General features: G+C 44.4%; 1 non-coding gene across 1 annotated transcript; it reads left to right on the forward strand.

Moving 5' to 3' along the window:
• Positions 1 to 4,012: 4,012 nt before the first annotated feature.
• On the forward strand, positions 4,013 to 4,085 carry TRNAS-CGA (transfer RNA serine (anticodon CGA)). The gene has a single exon. It is a non-coding gene; the product is annotated as a tRNA-Ser (tRNA).
• Positions 4,086 to 13,274: the final 9,189 nt, after the last annotated feature.

Below are 13,274 nucleotides of genomic sequence, written 5' to 3' on the forward strand. Positions count from 1 at the left end.
AATTGGCGATGTGTGATATGCATGCGGGCACTTGACCAAATTAGCGCCCTGAAGCGGGCTTTGTCCCTGGCGAATTACCGTTTATTTGAGAATACATTAAAAAAAAAAAGAGCTGGCGCGGCTTGATCGGTTCGCCGCACGTTGTCGTCACAGACCTGTCGCCGACAAAATTATACCGATTCGGGAATCTTAACCAAGTGTGATATAAGCTGCGAAGCGGAAAGTGAGCGGCCGCATATAGGCAAACGATCACGAAACGGGCCCAGTTCTCGTAACGTGCGCCGTCCAAGATCGAGCACAGTGTCACGCGCTGCATGGCCTGCAGATCTCGAGACGCCTGCTTGACTCTGCGAAGCATTCAGCCGATCTTCGTAGACAGGGCTGGGCAAGATACTTCGAAAAAGTATCTTCGATACTGATACTCGATACCCTGATAAATTGTATTTTCGATACCGATACAAGATACAGGATCGAAATCGAGTTTCGATACAGATACTCGGCACTGTATCGTCGATACTTTGATACATGACTGAAGTTCTAACATAATAAAGGTGGTAATACGATTAGTGGCATTAGGAAATTTTACCGTGCTTTCTGGAATCTTGAGAGCATTCCTATATCGTAGTTTTTCTGAAAGGGCTTAGCAATTAAATACACCAGCACGGAGTTATTGTTTGGGCAGCTGCCTTTGTCCGATTTTCACATTGAATTTAACCCATGGTTACAGTTAAGCAATTGCTTCCACAAGCAGTCTAGCAAAATATTTCTAATGCTCTTCATGTGGACTGAACTGTGAGCACTTGGCTATCCATACAAATACAAAGGTGCAACCTGCGAGCATTTGTAGAACTGAGCAGTTATATTGCCATTAGTGCGATAATGAACTTTTCAAGATCTGCATATGGTTAAAAGCTAAAAGGAAAACAAGGAAAATAAAATGGCTGAGCCTTTTTTAGTCCGGAAAGAGTGCACTATGGGCGTGCTAAAAGCGACGAAAATGACAAAAGCATCTCTATATACGCACACGAGCATAACGCAGTGTTGTATTAGATGAAGATGCCTTTTAAAAGCGTGTAAGAGTGAACCATAGCCGCGTTGACTCAAGTATCCTGAAGGTAGCTAGGAAACTCGAGGTTCACTAGCGTCACTGGAAAGCTATGGCTGGTTGTAGATAACAGAAGTATCTTTTTTTAACAGAAAGTGACTAATATGGTGTTAGTCAATTCACATATTTCAAAAATAAAGTTTTTGTTTTTTAAAATAGAGATATCTTTACAAGTATTATTCAAAGTTTGCTCAAATGTTTTCGAAAAAAAAAATTGGTTGACTTGAACAGTGCTGGAAAATTGCATTCATAGTTTTAATGTGAAGTTCGATAAAATTTTGCACGGAATATTTTTTCCAGAAAAAAAGATCTAGTGGAAGCCTGTTTCCTGGGCAGTTACAAAGGATGGATTTGTTTTCCGTAAAACGCCGTAACTACAAGAACGTGGAAACTTGTGGACTTGTACTCTTGCCGCCAATTGCAGAGCTGGCACATGGAGCCCAGGGGTTTCGGGTCGTGCATAAGTCACTTCCTCGTAACTGGTCATTCAGTCTTTTGTTTCGAACCGCCACTCGGAACGGTCCTTCCGTGGGGCGCGGAAGGTAAGCGCTCGCGCCGCTTCATTTTTAATGAAAAGGAATCCGGAAATGTGGTTGACGCTGAGGTACCGGGGCATTTGTAGTGAACTCAGGCGGTACTATAAGCCGAGCTGTCTCCGGACCTTTACTACCGTCTGAGCGAGCGCCGTCAACCCAAAATCTCACAGCGGTTTCAATATTTGAAGTTTTCTTTAGTATCGAGTATCTTCAAAATACACGATACTTTAAAAATGTATTTTCGATACCGATACTTTCGTTTTCAGCACACGATACCTAATACCGATACACATAATGTATCTAAAGATAGTATCGAAGATACAGGTATCTTCGATGCTGCCCATGGCTCGTCGTAGACTGTTCCCTTACGCACATTTGGGGATGACTTTCTTAGCAGAACGAGGTTAAAAAGCGCCATGATGCTGTCACAATTAAGAGTTGTTCATACGTGCGCTGATATCTACTTATGTATGCGACGCGAGAAGTCGAACGTCGAACTGCGTAGTACGTATTGGTTACTGATACCTATCCGTAGGTGTTCCGTGCCTGTAGAAGGCAGTTGATACCAGAAAAGAAATTGTACAACAAAAACTGATGAGGCTATATATAAATTGTCGACGGCACTTTCAGTGCGTTCCGTGGAGATTGGAAATGCATCGATTCTTTGGCGCCGATCGCTAGAGCACGATGGAAATACATGAAACTATGTGCCACTGTGCTGACACGCACTGCGGAACGCTGCTGAATCGAATTTCCGTTGATTTTTTTTTTTTTTTCTTTTTCGCGGTGCTACGAGCGCTGTGCTAGCGGGTTTCCATAGCGCGAGCGAAGGGAGTCTGCTACTGGACCTCTTTGGCGCGTTGCATGGTTTTGCCGCCAGGTGCCGCATGGCTTGCTGGAATCGCGAATAGACGAGGTTTACTTCCACTTAAATAGAAAACACTGGCATTGTTTTGAATGGCGGTTTAGCATTGCGAAACTGGCACAGCGCCGTAATGTACGTAAAAGTTAATGGATGTGGAAGTTATTCCTTAGCCTTCCACTGCGATACCTATTTCTTTATTTCACTCCCACCTTCTTCCCTTCCCGTATGGCGCGGCTTAGGTGTCCAGCGAGAAGTGTGACAGTATATTGCGCCTCTCCTTTCCTATAATTTACGCAGAGTTTGCATGGCGATGTACGAGACGTCGTTGTTTAGCCTGCTCGAATTTTCTGCAGACTTGAAGTACCGAGTCGACGGTAGAGCAATCCGCGCAGAAGAGGATGTTGAACGCGTCACCGCGATACCCTTGAGGTAATGCCATACCTTTTTACTTTAAGGCATGAAGTTTTTCGCCTTGCGACACAACGCGAGCACGTCTTGAAAGTTCGGTTTTGGCTGCGAGAGCGCGCGCAATGGGCTTGCCGAGCAAGCCCTGAAGCTTTTGCTTTCAAATTTCCCAGTCATCAGCTCTTGTTCGTGATTTTGGAACCATATGCGAACTGTTCGCGCCAAATAGAAAATGAGGTTAGCCAGCATGATGGTCGCGTCCCAGTGGTTGTTCCTGCTAGCGCTCGTACTCATCCAACCAATCGTCAACGTCTGGCTTGTCTTCGCTATTCGCCATGCGAGGTTGGCGGATTTTCGTGAGTATGACTGGCTGAGCAGATGTTGCCGGGGTAGTAGGGGCTGCCTCGGAGGTCATAGTGGCCGTTGTTGACGTTGTGGACCCAGGTATAGGTGGCGGCCACTGCGCAAATCCACCTTTTGGAAGTATAAATGGGCTTATCTGTGTTCACGGGGATCATTAGTCATCTCCAGCAAGATGATACGTAGCAGGGTTAGTCCAAGAAACACAACAGCTGATGACTTGCGTGAATGTACCTTGGCACCTCAGCACCAACCGTTGCTACCAGTTCGTATTCTGTCTCTGTTGTTCATCGTCGTCTTCTGCCTTCTGCAATGCCATGCATAAATGAAACTATATATATATATATATATATATATATATATATATATATATATATATATATATATATATATATATATATATATATATAGGGGGAAATGAGGGTGCTCGTTATAATATATGAAGGAAAGAAGCCAACAGTCGCTGAGGCGAAGGAAAGCGTTGGGGATGGTACTTTGTCCTTTTTTTAATTTTCACTTGGATTATTCCAGAAATTACTAATGTAATCGGTTTAGGGGAAAGATAAACACAAAGTAGAAGAAAAAACAATGTGCCGATGGTGGGAACCGAACCCGCGAACTCCGAATATCGCGTCCGGTGCTCTACCAACTGATCTACAGTTGAGGGTGGCGCTGGTGAACACTCTCAAGGTTCGTATACAGACAACATAAATACCCAAGAAAGTAGCAGGGGGGACAGCGGCCGATGTAGCTCAGTTGGTAGAGCACCGGACGCGATATTCGGAGGTCGTGGGTTCGGTTCCCACCATCGGCACGGTGTTTTTTCTTCTACTTTGTGTTTAATTATCTTTCCCCTAAACCGATTACATTAGTAATTTCTGTAATAATCCAAGTTAAAATAAAAAAAAGAGGAAGTACTATCCCCAACGCTTTCCTTAGCCTCAGCGACTGTTGGCTTCTTTCCTTCATATATATATATATATATATATATATATATATATATATATATATATATATATATATATATATATATATATTGTGGAAGAACGCCAGGTCGAGATGGCAAGGCAAGAGATGCCGTGTCTGGCGTTTATTCCGATGGACAGAACCCAAGCGCGTGCCGGAGCCGGCGCCGCGGGACGATGATAATGGTATGTTCAAGAGGAAGAAGAAGATCATGGTATGTACAAATGAAATAAGATCCGTGGAGGGCTCACAATATATAGTTTGCTTGTGACTAATGGGCGAGGGAAATTCAAACAGGATGTCACACAACTTTCCCGATTATCTTATTTTAACAACAGTGTATATATATATATATATATATATATATATATATATATATATATATATATATATATATATATATATATATAAGTTCCGTTCTAGAAACCTTCTACGCTGGTCTTTTATTGTGGCGCTACCCTGCGATTCCCGATAGTGGTGACTGGGACTTGATTCTGAAAAGCTTAATTAAAGAGAAATCATAATTTCCAAGATTTGCGGTCGTGGTGGCCGATCCGCGTGCGTGTCCTCTCCACCGATAAGAAAGCAGCGCATCGAGACGTCATTACGGGCACAGACCTACATGCGCGCGCGAAGCTATTGCAATAACGCGAAGACAGGCTGCGTACGCGCGGCTGACGCTGCGCGCCTTCATCATCCGTTAGGATCGTGAAATGGATAGCCTATTATAAGCCTAAGAATGCAGGTCGATAACCCAAAAATCTTTCGGACCAGAGAAAAACATGGCGAGAGCTACACGCGCTCGGGCCCTATAGTGATCAGGACGGTTCATATGACAGTACCCCCCTGAAGGGGTATGAGAAGCTCTCACGCTGCCTGTTTTCATTGTAGTATTTTACTGAAAAGCGATAAAAGTGCAACACAAGAGCCAGCAGCGTTGCACATAATCAAACACCATGCCCGAGTTTCTGGCACGCAAGGGCATCGCATAAAGACATTTGGGGCGAGTGCCTTTTTCTACCCCTGCAACGCACTTTGAAAATTTACCATCTCCAGCTTCTAATGCTAGTATACTTGGTTATGCCGATTCTCAAATAAAGCTCCCTTATAAGCTCAAAAAAAAAAAAAGAGAAAACAAGGGTACCACTGGCCAGCTGTTGGCAAGAATGTCCGGGAAAGAGCGCTAGGTATTCTGTATTAGTTATGCGCACGTGCCCTCAATATATAATAATTAATTTGTTTGCAGCGTATGGGTGGCTTCACGAACGAGGAAGATGACAGAAACTTTTGCGCTCTATATTGAAGCGATAGCTTTACTACGCGAGGTAAAGCCAAGGTCACCGTGTGCTTCCGATGACCTTCAAACAACTTCAAGGTGAAATAATTGGTTCACAGGAAAGGAAAGGCGCAGTCACAGTTGTGCTGTGGACACCGCGCTTTAAAGGAAGGGAGGAGAGTGAAAGGTCAACTGACGTGGGAAGTAGTTAACGCGTGAGCAGCTGCTTGGCGATACGCATGTTCGCTGACGTCAATCTCGAGTATATATAGAGGCGCCTCTGCCGTAGCCGCGCCATGGACTCGGAGTGCGCCAAGTTCAAAACCAAGACAAACTTCTTTACGGATCAGAAGAGTCTCTTCATATCCATAACCAAAGAGAAACTTACCATGATTACCATGTGTAACCATGCTTTATTAGATTAACCGAAGCCAAACCACAACCATTTCTTCCTTTTTTATTTTTGTGCTGATTCAAAATGCGACTATTTATTCATTCTATGATAAGAATTGTACTCATAATATCGCTTCTGTTCTATTTGGTTACAAATTTGGAGGTCAGGTCAGACTCCTGCCAACTGCGAACCTAACTTCGACCGCTCCTGTGATGTGCTGTGACATCGCACTGCACACGCACCACTTTTCTTTTCTTTTTTTTGCATTTCGCCTCTGTCGAAATGCGTCCGCTGCTGCAGGAATTTGATTCAGCGACCTTGGCCCTGCGGCAGTACGCCTCAGTCGCAAGGAGGCAGGTTTTTGTTGCGAAAGCAACACTCCGACAGCCAAAGCGAGACCTCGGGTGGCCGCAGCTACAGTGCGAAGAGGCGTATAGCTATGGTCTCTTCATAAAAAAAAAAAAATCAGCCTGCCATGACATTTGAATTCGTTACCCCTATGCCACGGCAGGAGCTGCCAACTCGGGTCGCTCCTTTCACATGGAAGTGGGATATCAGAATCAGCCTGCCAGAACCGTTTGCATTCTCGTTACCCCTACGACACGCAGGTACGTCCATACGACTTGTTTGAAGCGGGACTTTATATGTGGGCTGGTAGCTTACGCTCTCACTTCATACCCTTAAAGGATGAGCTTAATTGTCCCCAATAATATAGCACCTTACACTGGCAAGGCGTGATAGGGGAATAATGTAGCAGGCAAAAGAAGCTTCCGCCGTTGCTTTCGCTAGAGCTAAACCACAACAAACGTTTTATGCGTGCGGTGATGAGCGGCTTGGTCGCATATCTTTTTGGCCGAGGTATGATTCCGTAGTTGTATTTGCGTGCATATAAGACGAGAACTTTGGCTGAAGAAGTTGTAAGCTAAAGAAAACGACCTGCGTTTTCTTCTCCCACAACAAAATAAAGCACAACATTAATTTCACTACCCAAACCAGCTTTAAGACGTATCGGACATTACAAGCATACGATACATAATTAGGCACATAACAGTCTACAAACATCAGAATCCAATTTACTTGGAGCTTTTAGTGTGCGCAAACAATATTTGTCACACAATAAATCATCAGAGGTAACTTCACAGATCATTACAGATCATCATCACAGATCAAATCACTTGATCAATTCAGAATAAAAGATAAAGTCCCGAGCCAGGTAAAACAAACACCGTCAGCACCAAAGAATGAGCAAGCGATAAGCATATCAAGACACTTATCAATCCGGAGGAAAAGAAAAAGTCCTGTGCTAGGTAAAACAAACACCAGAATAGATGAAATCAGGTCGGTCAATCATGAAACAGGTCTGTTTAACAGTGGAACAACTATATAAATCAAAATTCAGTGACTGATAATAGTTTAAAAGAGATGACTAAGAATAGCACAAACGCTCAATACCAGAATTCAAGCTTGGTACAGCAACCTTCCAGTTTTCTCCACGTCTATAGTATTATAACATTTCTCAGTTCTTTCTAAACGTGCCAAGGCATCCAGGTTATGAATATTATTTTTCACTTCATATTTAAACCGAGCACTCAAACGGTAGCGGTATAGCTTGTGAATTGCAATAACATGAGCATTGTGAAAAAATTCTGCAGGGGTTGCATTATAACCGGCATTGTACACGTGGCGCAGATACCGTTTTTGCATATGGAATATTTTTTGTGGGTTAGAAAATGTAGTTGTGCCCCAGACAAGTTGGCAGTAGTTGACGTGTGGATGGAAAAGAGAAATATAGACCATTATTTTTGTTTTAGCAGAAAGCATGTATCGGAGACGACCGACTGCACCGGTTATTCGAGCAAGGTTTTCTAATACAAAATTCACATGAAATTCCCAGGATAGATTGGCAGTGAATATCACACCTAGACATTTGAAATGGTAAACAAAGTCAACAGGATGAGAGTTCAAAATAATACCGGCATGAGGAGAAACAGGTTCATTTTTCGGCCGGAAGACAACTGCTTTTGTTTTATTTTCGTTATCTTCATGTAATTAGATGAGGACCATTGCTGCAGTTGAACTATGGTGTCATTACAATCAATGATGATTTTATCGATGATATTGCCAGAAAACAATATGCTAGTATCATCTGCATATATAATAAATTTGGCATTCTGATTAATGTTAACAATGTCATTAATATACAGGTTAAATAGCAAGAGGCCCAATATGCTGCCTTGTGGAACACCACAAAGCAATGGCAGGACTCGTGGTCGCGAGTTGTTTATTTGGGCTATTTGACATCGATGGGATAAATATGATTGTAATAACTGTAATACAAACCCTCGTATAACGTAAAAGTCCAACTGCTTCAGCAGAACATCATGATTCACCAGGTCGAATTCCTTGGAAAAATCGACAAATAGGCAGACTACTATTGCCTTGCTTTCAAACTCCGTTAAAATATACTATTTCTGGTGAAGCAGAGCTAACTCTGTAGACATATTCTTCCTAAACCCAAACTGGTGTTTCGTAATTATTTCGCAGTGTTCAGCAAAATTTACAGGCCTGCAGTGTATTATTTTTTCAGAGGCTTAGAAAATATAGGTAAGATAAACACCGGACGGTAATTGCCCAATTCATTTTGGTTTCCCTTTTTAAAAAGTACTGCTACTTTTATTAAATTAATAGAAACATTTATTAAAACGACGTAATTGCATAGAAAAGGTTTGGACCCCAGAAAAACTGTCTATAATTCGAGGCGTCCGCATTAATGGGGGTCGTATTAATGAGGTACGACTATCTAATACTGACGATATGTAGACGTGCACGCTATTCGACCGCGTGACCGACATTAGGCTAACTGATCTCGAAACGTAACGCCATTGGGTCGGACATTAGGTTATGTCATGTTGTTCTGTGTGCTGCTTTACACTATATTTTCAAAACCTTCATTTTCGCCTGTATTAGTATCCTCATTGTTCCTTTCTGTTTTATAGAATATCCGGCGATGTCTCGCTTGTCGATGGACTACGCAAAAAATTGGTTATGATCAGTTGGATCGATACAGAGGCATTTTTTTTTTCGCTCGCCAAGCTGTTCTAATTTTGATTCCATTCCAATTCCATTTCTATTCGAAATCGCTTCCCTTCCGCACACCCCAGCTCACTTCTAGACCTAGGAGGTGTCCTGCTGACCCGACGGAGGGAACTTCTCGCCTCCATGGAGCTCATAGTGCTTCCATATTAAGGAAAAAGATTAAATATTTCTTCGGAGGGTCGCTTAGGGTAACAAACTGGATTCCAAGGGAAGGAAAGCGTAGCAGGGGGCGGCAGAAAGTTAGGTGGGCGGATGAGATTAAGAAGTTCGCAAGGGTGAAGTGGAGGCAGCTAGCACATAACCGGGTTAATTGGAGAAATATGGGAGATGCCTTCATCCTGCAGTGAGTATAGTCAGGCTAATGATGATGATGATAATGATTTCTTCGGAAGTGTGTGATGCAGTTCCTTACAAAAATGCCATATCTGGGCCAGGTATAAGTATGCCAGGTAGCAAATAAAGCCTTACCTGGGCAGATCTGGCCCAGATGCGGATCAGACATGGCCATATATGCCGAGGGAGGGGCCCTTACTTGACTCAGGCCTCCTTTTATTAGGGTAACGCAGTTTAACTGTTAACGAAACTAAAAGTAATACCTATCATTTTCTCGTATATTAAAGTCAAGGATTAGAAGTTAAACACACTGCAATGTATAAATTAATGATGAAGACTACCATAATTTTAGTTGGAGTACGTCGCAAATCAGCAACGCGTCTTCCTACGTACGGAACGATGACCCGAAAAGCGCACAACAGAAAGAATCGGGAAAAAATGAGAACTGAGCCCCTCTACGAGGGAAGGAACTGAAATGGGAGTTCTATATGCGCAATGTAATTCTTTGATTTTCTACGTAGAAAGAATGGGTGCTAATGCGGTTGTTTTATAGAAGATTTTCATTCGTCCCACTTCTTTAAAGGGGTAGAGACACCATATTACATGGTTGTGCAAAGCTTGTCACGCGCTTCATTTGCGTTTGAAGACCATCACAGTCAGTGTTAGACTCAAGGGAAGCGTAGAAAATATTTTAATTCCTTTTTAAAGTTTGTGGAAATACTCGCTCTTGCATTCCGGACCTATCGCTAGAGCATTTACTGTGACGTAGGTTCACTGAAAAAACCATAATCAAGTATCTGTGACGTCATTGCACAGTTTTCTGACGTAAGAGACGATGCTGCTGGTCAGCTCGTTTCGGCTGTTCTTTTGCACCCTTAAAAGTTTTAACGCACGGACAGCACGGCAGCTCACTGTAGCCAGAATTATGCTCGATGGTAGTATGCATTCACTAAAATTTTCGAAGGCTGCAGCCGACGGCGCGGCAATGATCGGCGGACGGCGTTGTTGTCGGTCGCTGTAGCCGAGAGCGGAGTGGCCGGCGGCGCAGCAGTGAGACAGTGTAGCACTCTTTGGCTTTGTACCAGAAATGACAAATGTTAATAGGACTGCCTGCTATACTCGTGCTACAGTAGCATGCCTGCACAAGTGCGGAGCCTTCGGCAACGGCGCCTCCCGCGTGCGCGCCGGGCGACGAACTGCGCTGCTCTCATGCCTGCTCTACTCGTCGATAGGCTATAGTCTGTTTCGCTGGACGGCACTGGTCAGCGACTCAACGCAACTAATAAAGGTTCGTCTTCCGTCACCGCTTTACTATAAGAAGCCTATCTCATAATAAAATAAGCTCGATAAAACGTGTGTATGGCGACTATCCTCAATCGGCCTAATTTTATCCCCACAAGTAGCGCTGACGACTGTTCCGGGCCGCTTGCAGGATTGCTCGGCACACCGGGGTCACACCGGCGCTTCGTGGTGATTCTACGCGCGTCCTGCGATGTAAGCAATTGTAGACTTCAGTTCACTGTTGCCAAAACTATACTCGATGACTATTTTCAATTGATAAAATTTGCGATTTTTTTTTCTAAACGATCACCAGATTCGCACACATAGCGGCGCTCAAAACGGCGCACGAAAGGGGTGCCTCGACCAGTGCGATTCAAACTATATACTCGCGAGCATTTATGCGCGCTGCTTCATAGTCAAAGCCTCTCCCGCTTTTTATTTTTTCCCATCCGCTCGCATAGTATAGGAATTTGGACAATGTTGTAGTGAAGTGAGCGGCCGACATCGACACTGCTACGAGCAACAAGTTGTCGGAGAACGAGTTGGCGACAGCTGTTCGCAGGCGACAACGCGGCATGTTTCTCAATATTTCGCGTTGTTGGTGGTGGTGGTGAAAACGTTTATTGATTCTTGAGCCTTATTGTCTGTATTGATGAGTCGGCTCGATATCGCGTAGGGTGGTCGGGAGCTTGTGGCTCTCAGCGACTCTTAGATTCCAGCCCACCAGCTCCTTTTGTGCGTCCGAGCTGGACACCGCAATCTCCCATCACTCTATGTCTGTTAGTTTGCCAATTGCGGGGTGGCTGGAACCCAGAGCAAATGTAGAGGATGTGATGGAACCTGAATTGGGTGCCCTGCAGAGAGTGCATACAGGGGAGAAAAGGCCGGAGTGGATATGGGCAAGGCGTGCTGGAGATAGGAAGGTACGGGCCTGGGGCTGGCGGTCACCTGCTCGAGCTTAGATAGTGATTGATGGGGGGGGGGGGGGGGGGTATACTGGGGTCGTTGCTCCCTGTAGTGGAGAGTAATTTCGTTATTGTAACCAGGCGTTCGCGTGCACTGCCTGGGTCTTTAGCTGGCCCTGCTCGGTTGACGTGCGCTCGAGCTGTGTTGTAGGCAGCTTCATTCCCAGGGTTTCCCGCATGAGCAGGTACCCATAGGAATTCAGCTGATCTGGTCAGGGGTTCAATAGAATTGAGAATTTTGAAAGCAGGTCTGTGAATCCTGCCTCGTGCGAAATTGCGGATTGCTGTTTTTGAATCACTAAATATTAGTGCGGCAGTAGTTGAGGAGATTGCCAGGGCAATTGCGGCTTCTTCTGCCTCTAACGAGATCGTCAAAGCGACGCAAACATGTTTACGGATGCAGCTGATTATAGTGAACTAGGTACACTTGACCAACTCTTTCCGCAGTGCGACTACGCCATGAGAGCATATGGCGGAGTCACACTGCAGACAAAGCAGACCACGCACCTGCTCTTTGACGTCACGCGTTTTTGGCCCACGTGACATTTCAATGTCATGTCTTCTGTTTCTTGATGTCAAGTAAAAACCTGGCAACTACGAACCGAAACAGAAACTGCCCCATACTAATAACACGATAATAAATTATTTAACGCGATTTCGGGCTTCTAACACCGTGATCTATGCTTGTAGAATCGCTACGCACTATTTACAATGCAAAAGTTCAGCACAAAATTTTGTTTTCCCGACCCCTTTAAACCACCAGTAAATCAGGATTTTCAAAGGACCACATACCATAAAATAAGCAAAAAGAAATCAATAGAAACGGCCCCGTGATGTTGCTTAAGGGATACTATATAGGGCCAAACTTCATAAAACGAAGATATGTAATTTCCTTTTTTGACCTCACGACATATATTTGACGCAGCTGAAATCTCAAACCTTCAGTTGACACATGCAGTAGTCGTTATTCTTAAAGACTGCAGGAGGTGATTATCTGCTCTACTGCGCAGTGATGTGGACAGGCGGCTATTCGCAAGTGCTCAGGGAACGGTCAGAGCTACAATAGTCACTCAGCGAAACGCATGTCGTGGCAGAAGCATCCATTTGAGATGCAAGACTATATTCAACAGATTGAAAGCTCTTTTTCCGGCTACGAATGTGATCGCTACGAATGTGACAGATAGCAACTGCCGCGACCGACAACATTCTCTTTCTTCTCTTCTATTTATTTTTTAATGAACCACTACCGCCACGAATGAAGAAGTAATTACTCATCACTCTCCGCCTGATGGCAGCCATATGGCTGCAAGAAGAGATGCAGCTTTCTCAATTCATAAGTTCCTGATAAGCCTGCACCGCTTTCCTTTGCAGCCTTATCGCCGTAGCCGGGTGGATTCTAAAGAGCAATTACCTACTTTTTACATTTTACTTGCAGGTCAGAGGAGAGGAGTGAGGGGAAGTTGGTCGCAGCGGCGGCGTCCACCGGTCCAGCCCGTATCCGATCTGGTTTGAGCCACTGTGCCGTGCCGCGGGCTCTCTTTCGGGACGCTCTATGTGGTTGCTATGGCAACGAGCAGGGATACAGAGCGAAGCCTACCACCTGCTCCCCGGTCTAGATTCGGATCTTTCTGTCTCTGCATACCTTAATTTTCACCTGCCAAAGCCAGTCAGTTCAGGCTGATTGGTGCGCTT

The sequence above is a fragment of the Amblyomma maculatum genome, chromosome 1 (assembly GCF_055883805.1).
Source record: "Amblyomma maculatum isolate TAMU_Amacu chromosome 1, ASM5588380v1, whole genome shotgun sequence".
NCBI classification, from domain to species: Eukaryota; Metazoa; Arthropoda; class Arachnida; order Ixodida; family Ixodidae; genus Amblyomma; species Amblyomma maculatum.